Consider the following 13072-nt stretch of genomic DNA (forward strand, 5'->3'; position numbering starts at 1 on the left):
TTGTGGAGGAACAAGGTATCTTTGGAGAATTATCTCCAAAAGGATATCATCCCTAGGGGCCTTAGGGTCCAGATATACCCAACCATTGAGAACAACGATACCACGTTTATTAGCAAGTGGGAAGAAACTATCTAAGTGCTCACGTACTCTGCTAGAACTCCTCATTGGATCAGATAAAAGAGCATTGCAAACAGTTGAAGGGGACATTGATGGACTTAGATAAAAAATTCAGGGTCTTTTGACAGTAGATGAGTGCAATACTTTGGATAAAGATCTAGATCTTGAAATCACTAAGTGGGAAAAGGAGATACAGGATCTCAAAATTCGAAAATTCCAACGAGATCCAACTGTTCCCAAAAAAAGATCTATAAGTGGCAATATTTAAAAACAAGCCAAAAAACCTTTTCTCGCTCATCATCGTTTTCATCAATTCAATCAGAAGAATCATGTGGCGAGCATTTTTTAGGAATACGGACTGGAGGAGGAGAGGAAAACAATGCAGAACATCAACCCCACAAATCCGTCACACCGTTCCCTCCTATGCGCACATGGAACTTTTCAAAGAAAAGAAAAACACGGAGAGTATGAAGGTAATTAATTTATCTAATATCACACTTTCCTCTGCACAATTGTATGTACTTGAAAAAGGGTTAACTTTTGCACCTGCAGCGAGATTGGATTACTTCACTGTTGTGAAGGATTTAGAACTCTTCGCACGAAAATTATCGTTTAGGCTACGTTCACATTAGCGTTCCGCTAATGTGCGTCGCTGTTGCGTCGGCGACGCAGCGGCGACGCGCCCCTATGTTTAACATAGGGGACGCGTGCGTTTTTTTGGTTGCGTTTTTCGACACGTGCGTCGTTTCCGACGCTAGCGTCGGACGCAAGAAAATGCAAAAAGTTGCATTTTTCGTGCGTCCGATTTTCGTCAAAAAACGACGCACGCGTCGCAAAACGCAGCGTTTTTGCGCGCGTTTTTTGTGCGTCGAGCGTTGCGTCGCCGTTGCATCGCCGACGCACCGGCGCGCAACGCTAATGTGAACGTAGCCTTAAAAATACTTTTTGAATCAATCAAGGAGTGTTTTTTCTACCAATATAGAACAACAGGCTTTGCAGACCTAGAAGCTCTAGATGATACTCGGTTTCCTACATATCTGCATGGCCGTTCACAACATTTCCCCCCTATGGGGTTATGTACAAATATTGATATTTCTATGAAACTTGTCAAAAAGGATATGTCCTTCCTCCCAGAAACTGTATCTAAATTCAACTTGTCCAAGGCACAGAACCAAGCCATAAAAGAACTTAAAAATATGAAAAATATTGTGATCAAGCCGGCTGACAAGGGGGGAAATGTTGTGTTATGGCCTGCAGATATGTATGAACGGGAAGCGTTTCGACAATTGAATGTTACACATTGTTACAAAAAATTGGTGAGTAATCCGTTGAACTCTTTCAAGTCTGAATTGGATGCGCTATTACAACAGGGCGTAGATCGGGGTGTGATATCTGTACAGATGATGGAGGGACTAATGACTGCTTTTCCAGTAATCCCCACACTATATCTAACACCGAAGATCCACAAGAATATGAGTAATCCTCCAGGTCGACCGATAGTGTCAGGAGTGGGTAGCCTGACAGAAAATATTTGTAGGTTTATAGATTTCTACCTACAACAATGTGTGGAAACCTTACCGTCATTCGTTAAGGATACCACTGATGTTCTGAAACAGCTTTCACAGGTGCAATTGGAACATGACATGTTCCTAGTAGTTTGCGATGTTGAGGCATTGTACACGTCGATACATCACGACCACAGGATCGCGGCATCAAATTCCTTCCTTGATATGACCAATCTTGATTCAGATCTAATTGAATTAATTCTTACCTTATTATGTTTTTCCCTTACTCGCAATTTTTTCGTATTTAAGGACCGCTATTTCCTACAGCTCCAGGGAACCGCAATGGGGGCAACTTGTGCGCCCTCATACGCAAACCTGTTCCTGGGACTGTGGGAGAGAGAGGTGGTTCAAAATTTGGAGGGTATTGATGCCGTGGTCGAGATATATCGACGATATTTTGTTTATATGGCAAGGTTCGGAAATTTCATTAAATTCTTTTCTCAATAGACTAAATGCAACCTTTTACAACATTCATTTGACGTGGCAATACAGCAGAGAACAGGTGGAGTTTCTGGATATTTGTGTGAAGAAAGATTTAGGAGGACATCTTTCAACTGATGTCTATGGCAAGGTAACTGCAACTAGTACTCTTTTGCACGCATCCTCAGCCCATCATTTGCAGGTTTTCAAGTCTATATCCAGCAGCCAATTTTTACGCATGAAATGAATATGCTCTGATGAGAATAGATTTAAAAACCAAGCAAAAATCTTGACGGTGAACCTAAAAAATAGGGGATTTAACCATAAAGTCATAAGGGCGGGCTATAGAAGAGCAAAATCTTTGTCCAGAGAACAACTACTATCTAGTTCTAAGCGCCAGACATCAAGTGACACACAACCAGTGAGGCTTATAACGGGTTTCAATTCGCAGTGGTAACAAATGATGCAGGTTTTACGTAAACACTGGGCTATATTGAGGGCCGATGATGATCTAGCAAGTTGTATTCCAAAATACCCTTCTGTCACATGGCGAAGATCTAAAAATTTGAAAGATATTTTAACAAAAAGCCACTATGTGGCACCTCAAATTATGAATTTTTCTAATCGGGTAGGCCCTAGACGGGGGTCATTCCAATGTGGTGATTGTTCATCATGTTAATTTTTGGACAGGGCATTTTTTTTTTTAACAACAGTGATAACGGTCGCAGTTTTACCATTACATACAATATAAACTGTAAAACAGAAAACGTCATATTATGAGTATTGTCCGTGCGGGTTAATTTATATCGGCATGACTACCCGTCAATTACGGGTAAGAGTCCTTGAACATGCGAGACACATTAGGAATGGGGCATTGGCTGATGAGATTGAACATTTAAAGACCATTCCTAAACACTTTAGACTATGCCATCATAGTAATCCAAATCTGCTTAAAGTAAAAGGGATTGAACGGGTCCAGCTTGGAATCAGAGGTGGGAACTACAAGAGGGAATTACTCAAAAAGGAAAGCAAATGGATGGTTATGCTGGACAGAATTGCCCCAAAGGGTTTAAACGAATATGTACAGTTATATGAAAAAGTTTGCGCACCCCTATTAATCTTAAGCTTAATGTTTTATAAAATTGTTTTTTTTGCAACAGCTATTTCAGTTTCATATATCTAATAACTGTTGGACACAGTAATGTTTCTGCCTTGAAATGAGGTTTATTGTACTAACAGAAAATGTGCAATCTGCATTCAAACAAAATTTGACAGGTGCATAAGTATGGGCACCCTTATCATTGTCTTGTTTTAAATACTCCTACCTACTTTTTACTGACTTACTAAAGCACTTTTTTTTGGTTTTCTAACCTCATTGAGCTTTGAACTTCATAGCCAGGTGTATGCAATCATGAGAAAAGCTACTTAAAGTGGCCACTTACAAGTTGTTCTCCTGTTTGAATCTCGTCTGAAGAGTGGCATCATGGGCTCCTCAAAACAACTGTCTAATGATCTGAAAACAAAGATTATTCAACATAGTTGTTCAGGGGAAGGATACAAAAAGCTGTCTCAGAGATTTAACATGTCAATTTCCACTGTGAGGAACATAGTAAGGAAATGGAAGAAGACAGGTACAGTTCTTGTTAAGGCCAGAAGTGGCAGGCCAAGAAAAACATCAGAAAGGTAGAGAAGAAGAATGGTGAGATCAGTCAAGGACAATCCTCAGACCACCTCCAGAGAGCGGCAGCATCAACTTGCTGCAGATGGTGTCACTGTGCATCGGTCAACTATACAACGCACTTTGCACAAGGAGAAGCTGTATGGGAGAGTGATGGGAAAGAAGCCGTTTCTGCAAGCACGCCACAAACAGAGTCGGCTGAGGTATGCAAATGCACATTTGGAGAAGCCAATTTCTTTTTGGAAGAAGGTCCTGTGGACTGATGAAACCAAGATTGAGTTGTTTGGTCATACAAAAAGACGTTATGCATGGCGGCCAAAAAACACAGCATTCCAAGAAAAACACTTGCTACCCACAGTAAAATTTGGTGGAGGTTCCATTATGCTTTGGGGCTGTGTGGCCAATGCCGGCACCGGGAAACTTGTTAAGGTTGAGAGACACATGGATTCCTCTCAGTATCAGCAGATTCTTGACAATAATGTTCATGAATCAGTGACAAAGTTGAAGTTATGCAGGGGATGGATCTTTCAGCAAGACAATGATCCAAAACACTGCTCCAAATCTACTCAGGCATTCATGCAGAGGAACAATTACACTGTTCTGGAATGGCCATCCCAGTCCCCAGACCTGAATATCATTGAACATCTGTGGGATCATTAGAAGAGGGCTATCCATGCTCAGCGACCATCAAACTTAACTGAACTGGAATTGTTTTGCAAAGAGGAATGGTCAAAAATACCTTCATCCAGGATCCAGGAACTCATTAAAAGCTACAGGAAGCGACTAGAGGCTGTTATTTTTGCAAAAGGAGGATCTACTAAATATTAATGTCACTTTTCTGGTGAGGTGCCCATACTTATGCACCTGTCAAATTTTGTTTGAATGCAGATTGCACATTTTCTGTTAGTACAATAAACCTCATTTCAAGGCAGAAACATTACTGTGTCCAACAGTTATTAGATATATGAAACTGAAATAGCTGCTGCAAAAAATACAATTTTTATAAATCATTAAGCTTAAGATTAATAGGGGTGCCCAAACTTTTTCATATAACTGTAAGCTTCAAACCCTTCTTACAGTAGCGCACATTTTATTAGTAATCGTTGTATTTGTTGATTTTATTGGTTGTTATTGTCTTTGTCTCATTGTATAGCTTTTCTAATTGTGTTTGGGCTCTCTCATCACATAGATATAGTTACCTTTGGTACTGATTGAACTCTTATGAAATTCCTATGGGAGAACCCTGACATCTGAGAACACGATTATCAGCATTTACCCACTAATACATGATGATCATGAAGGGACAGTATTTACACTGTACAGCTACAATTAAGTCGGGGACCATTATCAATATGTATGAAATAAGGGGTTTCTATGGCACTATTGCACTTTATTCTATTTTGCACGATATATAGTCACTTTATATGTGTTCAAGTATGTCAGTATGTATTATGTATTATATATTATGTGGATGTATTATACACTCAATGTTTTGCTCTCTAGTTAGAGTTTGGCATTGGGATTGTGGTTGTTATCACATTACTGATTATGATTGGATGCAGTAACACTATGCACTTGGTTATTATGTTCCAATCACTGTTCATCTTAATGTGGTTTATGTATGTATCTTTATGTTTATGTATCAATATGTTTATGTGATTATTGGTATGATTTGTTATATTGTATTAATATTTCATATACTAGATGGTGGCCCGATTCTAACGCATCGGGTATTCTAGAATATGCATGTCCACGTAGTATATTGCCCAGCCACGTAGTATATTGCCCAGTCACGTAGTATATTGCCCAGCCACGTAGTATATTGCCCAGCCACGTAGTATATTGCCCAGTCACGTAGTATATTGCCCAGCCACGTAGTATATTGCCCAGCCACGTAGTATATTGCCCAGCCACGTAGTATATTGCCCAGCCACGTAGTATATTGCCCAGTCACGTAGTATATTGCCCAGCCACGTAGTATATTGCCCAGTCACGTAGTATATTGCCCAGCCACGTAGTATATTGCCCAGTCACGTAGTATATTGCCCAGCCACGTAGTATATTGCCCAGCCACGTAGTATATTGCCCAGTCACGTAGTATATTGCCCAGCCACGTAGTATATTGCCCAGCCACGTAGTATATTGCCCAGCCACGTAGTATATTGCCCAGTCACGTAGTATATTGCCCAGCCACGTAGTATATTGCCCAGCCACATAGTATATTGCCCAGTGATGTAGTATATTGCCCAGCCACGTAGTATATTGCCCAGCTACGTAGTATATTGCCCAGCCACGTAGTATATTGTGCAGCCACGTAGTATATTGCCCAGCCACGTAGTATATTGCCCAGCTACGTAGTATATTGCCCAGCCACGTAGTATATTGGGCAGCCACGTAGTATATTGCCCAGCCACGTAGTATATTGCCCAGTCACGTAGTATATTGCCCAGTCACGTAGTATATTGCCCAGTCACGTAGTATATTGGGCAGCCACGTAGTATATTGCCCAGCCACGTAGTATATTGGGCAGCCACGTAGTATATTGCCCAGCCACGTAGTATATTGCCCAGTCACGTAGTATATTGCCCAGCCACGTAGTATATTGGGCAGCCACGTAGTATATTGCCCAGCCACGTAGTATATTGCCCAGCCACGTAGTATATTGCCCAGTCACGTAGTATATTGCCCAGTCACGTAGTATATTGCCCAGCCACGTAGTATATTGCCCAGCCACGTAGTATATTGCCCAGCCACGTAGTATATTGCCCAGTCACGTAGTATATTGCCCAGCCACGTAGTATATTGCCCAGCTACGTAGTATATTGCACAGCCACGTAGTATATTGTGCAGCCACGTAGTATATTGCCCAGCCACGTAGTATATTGCCCAGTCACGTAGTATATTGCCCAGCCACGCAGTATATTGCCCAGCCACGTAGTATATTGCCCAGTCACGTAGTATATTGCCCAGCCACGTAGTATATTGCCCAGTCACGTAGTATATTGCCCAGCCACGTAGTATATTGCCCAGCCACGTAGTATATTGCCCAGTCACGTAGTATATTGCCCAGCCACGTAGTATATTGCCCAGCCACGTAGTATATTGCCCAGTCACGTAGTATATTGCCCAGCCACGTAGTATATTGCCCAGCCACGTAGTATATTGCCCAGCCACGTAGTATATTGCCCAGTCACGTAGTATATTGCCCAGCCACGTAGTATATTGCCCAGCCACATAGTATATTGCCCAGTGATGTAGTATATTGCCCAGCCACGTAGTATATTGCCCAGCTACGTAGTATATTGCCCAGCCACGTAGTATATTGTGCAGCCACGTAGTATATTGCCCAGCCACGTAGTATATTGCCCAGCTACGTAGTATATTGCCCAGCCATGTAGTATATTGGGCAGCCACGTAGTATATTGCCCAGCCACGTAGTATATTGCCCAGTCACGTAGTATATTGCCCAGTCACGTAGTATATTGCCCAGTCACGTAGTATATTGGGCAGCCACGTAGTATATTGCCCAGCCACGTAGTATATTGGGCAGCCACGTAGTATATTGCCCAGCCACGTAGTATATTGCCCAGTCACGTAGTATATTGCCCAGCCACGTAGTATATTGGGCAGCCACGTAGTATATTGCCCAGCCACGTAGTATATTGCCCAGCCACGTAGTATATTGCCCAGTCACGTAGTATATTGCCCAGCCACGTAGTATATTGGGCAGCCACGTAGTATATTGCCCAGCCACGTAGTATATTGCCCAGTCACGTAGTATATTGCCCAGTCACGTAGTATATTGCCCAGCCACGTAGTATATTGCCCAGTCACGTAGTATATTGGGCAGCCACGTAGTATATTGCCCAGTCACGTAGTATATTGCCCAGTCACGTAGTATATTGCCCAATTACATAGTGTATTGCACAGCGACGGAGTATACAGCACAGAGCCATGTAGTATACAGACTTAAAATAAAAAATAAACATATACTCATCCTCCGTTGAAGTCCTGGCGCCTGTGTGCGGTGCACGCGGCAGCTTCCGGTCCCAGGGTTGGTATGGGCGCGGTTCCTTGCCACTGGAACCTGCCGCTTGCATCGAGCGGTTACCGGAGCGTCGCGAGGAGCGGGAAAGGCGCCGGAATGTGAGTATATGATGATTTTTTATTTTTTTAATTATTTTTAACATTAGATCTTTTTACTATTGAGGCTGCATAGGCCGCATCAATATTAATAAGTTGGTCACACAGGGTTAATAGCGGCGGTAATGGAGTGCGTTACACTTTGGCATAACGGGGTCCGTTAGCGCTGCCATTAACCCTGTGTGAGCGCTGATTGGAGGGGAGTATGGAGCGGGCACTGACTGTGGGGAGGAAGGAGCGTCCATGTTGCCGCCGGACTGCGCCCGTTGCTGATTGGTCGTGGGCGTTTTGCCACGACCAATCAGTGACTTGGATTCCATGACAGACAGAGGCCGCGACCAATGAATATCCGTGACAGAAGGACAGACAGACAGAAGGGACCCTTAGACAATTATATAGTAAATAGGGTTATTTGATAGATTGTACAGATTTGAGCAGTATATATTAATGTGGTCGCTGACCTGATTGTTATGTTTATTATTATTGTCAATATATGTGTATGATTTACAGATGGTACATTGCTTTGCTGATATGGCTGCTGCTGTAACTCTCAGCGGCCAGCAATCATTATTATTTACACTTAATAATTACTTTAGGATTGTGGTGGGTATTCTATGTTCTTGGATAAAGTTCTATTTACCTGGCAATGTGAGCGCATGCCCACGCTGTGGTGCCGTGGTCAGACGGCGCTCTATAGATGCTGCTCGTTGTCTTGGTGATGGGCGGGTCACATGACCTGGTCACATTACCGGATACCGGGCGCATTGAGCGCCGCGCTCTCCATGACGCTGCATCATGGTGGATATGCGCCGTTATACATGATGCCAATTATCTAATTATGAATGTGCTATATTAGCTGACTTACCCACTGCTACTCTACCTCCTGACAAAGCTGTGGCAGACAGCGAAACGCGCGTCGAGGTGTTTGGTGCACGGACGTCTCTGATACCATGTCGACAGGTATAGTTTGAGATCAGCTCATGGGCATATAATGTGTATATTCATGCTTGTGATTGGCTAGCTACTTATGGTCTTGAAAACTAGCATTATACGGTTGTAGCTATGCACTTAGCCCACTATGCCTAATTAACCATTATATTGGTGGATAGAAGTTGCATAATTATAAGTTTAAACATCGGGTGGACACTTATTGATTAGATCTTTATAAATCCATGTCACCCATGTTTCTTATGCTGGTTTCACACTTGCGTTTCAAAACGCATGCGTTTTTTTAAAAAAAACGCACGTTGAAAAAACGCATGTAAACGCGTGCAAACGCTGCGTCTTTTTGACGCATGCGTTTTTGCATGTGGTGAAAAAAAATGCTGCGTTTTGACGCGTTTACATGCGTTTTTTCATGCGTTTGCGTTTTTTAAACGCATGCTGAGAAATGTGTGACAGCTGCCAATCATCAAAATAAAGTAAAAAACCCACTATAAACAGAAATATTTAGGGTTAGGGTTAGGGATCATAACCCTAACCCTAACGGGATCCTAACCCTAACCCTAAGCCTAAAGGGATCCTAACCCTAACCCTCAGGGGATTAGGGTTAGGGGTAGGGTTAGGATCCCTTTAGGGTTAGGGGTAGGGTTAGGATCCCTTTAGGGTTAGGGGTAGGGTTAGGGGCAGGGTTAGGATCCCTTTAGGGTTAGGGTTACGGTTAGGGGTAGGGTTAGGATCCATTTAGGGTTAGGGGTAGGGTTAGGGGTAGGGTTAGGGATAGGGTTAGGGATAGGGTTAGGATCCCTTTAGGGTTAGGGTTAGGATCCCTTTAGGGTTAGGATCCCTTTAGGGTTAGGGTTAGGATCCCATTATCACCTTTATGGTGGAGGGTGGCATATCAGTGTGTTTTCTGTTTTTTTTAATAAAAACGCATGCGTTTTTAAAGCAAACAAAACGCATGTGCTTAAAAACGCATGCGTTTCCATTGACTCCAATGTATTTTTTGACACAAAAAAAACGCATGAAAATGCATGCGTTTTTATGTGTCAAAAAAAGCCTCTCAAAAATACTACAAGTTGCATTTCTGAAAAAACGCATGCGTTTCAAAACGCGACCAAACGTATACAACAAAAAACGCATGCGTTTTCAATGTTAAATATAGGGGAAAAAACGCATGCGTTTTCAATGTTAAATATAGGGAAAAAAACGCATGCGTTTTTTGTGCAAAAAACGCTGCAGACAAAAACGCAAGTGTGAAACCACCCTTAGGGAGTTACTATATATTTCTATCCTTGTTTTGACGTGGTACCAGTGATGTCTCTTAGTGCAACCATTGGTCTATGTACTATGTCTCATATGTCAGTTATCCATATTCTATGTATTTATGTGATGATATGTGCTTTATTGAATAAAATTTGTTGAGTATATTTTTTACATATTGGATCAGTGCTCCTATTTGCCAATAGCAACCAATCACAGCTCACCTTCTATTTTGCTACAGTTAATTAATCTGAGCTCTAATATAGGCAACAAAGGACATTCTCAGTATAACAAAGCTTGTGTGAGGTAATAGCATGTCAGTTAGGGTGTGTTGGTGGAAAGGCTGATGTCAGTCACATTACCTCTATGTGAGAGGATATAGAAACTGCCAGTTACAGACTATTTTTACCACAATAATGCCTCATAAGAAAAGGAATTCCATGGCACAAATGTCAGCTGATGCAAAAACAAAAGCTGCATTACGGGCCAATGAAAAATGTGAAGACCGAGAAACAAGGCTGACACACATGAGAACAGCAGCTGCTTCCTCAAGAGCCAATGAACTTTCTGAGGAGAGGGAAGCGAGGCTTGCAGACAAGAGAACAAGAGCTGCTTCCTCAAGGACCAATGACATTTCTGAGGAGAGGGAAGCGAGGCTTGCAGACAAGAGAACAAGAGCTGCTTCCTCAAGGACCAATGACATTTCTGAGGAGAGGGAAGCGAGGCTTGCAGACAAGAGAACAAGAGCTGCTTCCTCAAGAGCCAATGAACTTTCTGAGGAGAGGGAAGCGAGGCTTGCAGACAAGAGAACAAGAGCTGCTTCCTCAAGGACCAATGACATTTCTGAGGAGAGGGAAGTGAGGCTTGCAGACAAGAGAACAAGAGCTGCTTCCTCAAGGACCAATTACATTTCTGAGGAGAGGGAAGTGAGGCTTGCAGACAAGAGAACAAGAGCTGCTTCATCAAGGGCCAATGAACTTTCTGAGGAGAGGGAAGCGAGGCTTGCAGATAAGAGAACAAGAGCTGCTTCCTCAAGAGCCAATGAACTTTCTGAGGAGAGGGAAGCGAGGCTTGCAGACATGAAAACAAGATGAAATATATGTTGTGAAATGCTTCTATCAGCTTAGCTTTTGCCTTTTAACAATTACATTTCTATCTATTTGTTTTGTGTTTTTTGCGTGCAGAATAAATTTTTGTTAACACATTCTATTTTGCTAACAGCAGTTATTAACCCGGGCGAAGTCGGGTAGTACAGCTAGTACGTTATAAACAGTGGTCTGTAGCCTATATACACAGCATATCAAGTATATATAACCCCATACTTAAAACCTTTATACATGCATCCTGTTGCAGACGGGGAATGTCCTGACCAAAGATTATTAATATTGCCGCAATGTGCCCACTTGTAACCAAATTCAGCAAAAGAGATGCTGGTAAGGTCCCAGCATTCAAGTGTGATAGATCTTAAGAAAATACAGTATGTGTGAAAATAAGCAAACTTGTATATACTCACACCGTTTTGTACTGCCTGCCAAATAAGGTGCATGAATATACAGAAGACAGGTTCAAATGACAATCTCTGTTCCCGATATATAGAATGAATACTATGCCCCAGGATAATAATAATAATAATAATAATAATAATAATAATCTTTATTTATATAGCGCCAACATATTCCGCAGTGCTTTACAGTTTAACAGTTTCAAACACAACAGTCATAGGTAACAATGTTAACAATACAGTAATAATGCAAAATAAGACAAAATAAGCCGCCCCTGCTCGTGCGAGCTTACAATCTAAAATGAGGTGGGGGAGATACAAAGTACAGGTGTGTATTAACAATGATGTATTTACAATGATGGTACGGCCATCTTCAGGGGGTGGGGGGTAGATGGAGATACTGAATGGGCTACACACACACACAAACATAAAATGAGTTTGATTAGTGAACATGATAGGCCGCTCTGAACAAATGAGTTTTGAGCGAGCGCCTAAAACTATGCAAGTTGTGGATGGTCCTAATATCTTGGGGTAGAGCATTCCAGAGGATTGGCGCAGCACGGGAGAAGTCTTGTAATCGGGAGTGGGAGGTACGGATTAGTGCAGAGGTTAGTCGAAAGTCGTTTGCAGAGCGCAGTGGTCGGCTAGGCCGATAGACAGAAATGAGGGAGGAGATGTAAGGGGGGTGCCGCACTGTGGAGAGCTTTGTGGGTGAGAACAAGTACTTTGAATTGTATCCTATAATGAATGGGCAGCCAGTGTAAAGACTGGCGAAGAGCGGACGCGTCCGAGTAACGATTAGCCAGATGGACAACCCTGGCTGCTGCATTAAGGATAGACTGGAGAGGGGAAAATCGCGTGAGGGGGAGGCCAATTAATAGAGCGTTACAGTAGTCCAGGCGGGAGTGGATCAGGGCGACAGTGAGGGGGAGGGAGGCCAATAAATAGAGCGTTGCAGTAGTCCAGGCGGGAGTGGATCAGGGCGACAGTGAGGGTTTTAGCTGTCTCCATGGTGAGAAAAGGGCGGATTCAAGAGATGTTCTTTAGGGGTAAGCGGCACAAGCGGGCAAGAGATTGTATGTGGGAGGTGAAGGAGAGATCAGAGTCAAACATAACACCCAGACAGCGCGCCTGCTGCGGGGGTGTTATTATTGAGCCACCCACGGAGAGGGAAATGTCAGATTTAGGGAGGTTAGTAGAAGGCGGGAGCAGAAGAAGTTCAGTTTTGGAGAGGTTGAGTTTCAGATAGAGAGCAGACATGATGTCAGAGACTGCGGACAGACAGTCAGTGGCGTTCTGTAGTACAGCGGGGGTAAGGTCAGGGGATGACGTGTATAGTTGTGTGTCATCAGCGTAAAGATGGTACTGAAAGCCAAATCTGCTGATGGTCTGTCCAATTGGGGCCGTGTAAAGGGAGAAGAGAAGGGGGCCAAGGACTGAGCCCTG

At 42.8% G+C, this 13072-nt stretch overlaps 1 protein-coding gene across 1 annotated transcript in view; it reads right to left on the reverse strand.

Moving 5' to 3' along the window:
* The window catches only part of OTOG (otogelin), a 563613-nt gene that overhangs the window by 258915 nt on the left and 291626 nt on the right, over positions 1 to 13072 (reverse strand). The window lies entirely within an intron of this gene.

This window comes from Ranitomeya imitator, chromosome 5, assembly GCF_032444005.1.
Source record: "Ranitomeya imitator isolate aRanImi1 chromosome 5, aRanImi1.pri, whole genome shotgun sequence".
Taxonomy (NCBI): Eukaryota; Metazoa; Chordata; class Amphibia; order Anura; family Dendrobatidae; genus Ranitomeya; species Ranitomeya imitator.